Raw genomic sequence first — 1,089 nt, forward strand, 5'->3', positions numbered from 1 at the left:
CAACCAGCACCTTCCACACCTTCCCTTTTATAATTCAGCCAAGGTGTGGCTCACTAATGCCTTCTCCTTTGCTTTTGGAGCCGCCCCATTGCATTCCTCTGTCGTACTCGCTTCTCTTGCCTGCACATTCATGCATCCTGTATTTGTCCCAGCTGTTCTTCATCACTGTCCACAGCACAGCTGTGTTTCAGCCTGAGTGCGAGTAGAGGGGGCCAGGCTCCTCATCCGACTGTAAGTCTTGGAGCTCCTCAGAGCCGTCCTCTGACTCTAATGTCACTCCAGGCCTTCTCCTCCTTATCTGATTTCTCAGACTCAGCTGCCGGATCCACTGGCTGGCGAGGAATCACAACAGTGGTATCCGATGCTGGGTTGAAGGGGCAAAGAAATTTTAAAAAAAGACAACAGTAAAGAATAGCCATCAAATTGTTCTTTTGGTCATGGTGGTGACAGTGGTTGTGGTGGTAGTGAGGTGGGAAAGATGGTGCAAATTTTGGTGACCTGTGGAGAAGGCCCTATTCTACTGAGGCCACAAAACATGCCTTCAATTCTAATAGTGTCTGAAAAGGCGTACAGGACATTGATTTGTTTGCCAGGGTGATGAGTGAAGTTTAGATGGTCCCTTTCAGATATCCTTGTTGGTAGACCTTCTGGTGATTTTGCATTACAGTTCTCCTACTGCTTTTTTATCAGTTCTTTCCTGTCAACTATTATTAAAGTACAGTATTGTAGTGGGACAAGGGAATAGCCTTGAGGACTAGGAAGAAGAGTCACTAGGGCAGGGGTAGGCAACCTTGGCTCTTTTATGACTCGTGGACTTCAACTCCCAGAATTCCTGAGCCAGCATGGCTGAGCTTGGAAACCTCTCCTTTTCCCTCAGAATGGCTGACTCAGGAATTCTGGGAGTTGAAGTCCACGAGTCATAAAAGAGCCAAGGTTGTCTACCTCTGCACTAGGGCTAGGAAGAAGAGTAACCAAGTTAACAGGCAAATATAAGAAACCTGAGTCTGGGACAGAATTATAACTTGAGAAACCATCTCAAACTAGACTCTCCCAGTTCTTGCAAAGATAAAGGAAGGTAGTGAGGGCTTG

This window comes from Protobothrops mucrosquamatus, unplaced genomic scaffold (assembly GCF_001527695.2).
Source record: "Protobothrops mucrosquamatus isolate PMUCROS unplaced genomic scaffold, P.Mucros_1.0 scaffold2781, whole genome shotgun sequence".
Classification (NCBI taxonomy): Eukaryota; Metazoa; Chordata; class Lepidosauria; order Squamata; family Viperidae; genus Protobothrops; species Protobothrops mucrosquamatus.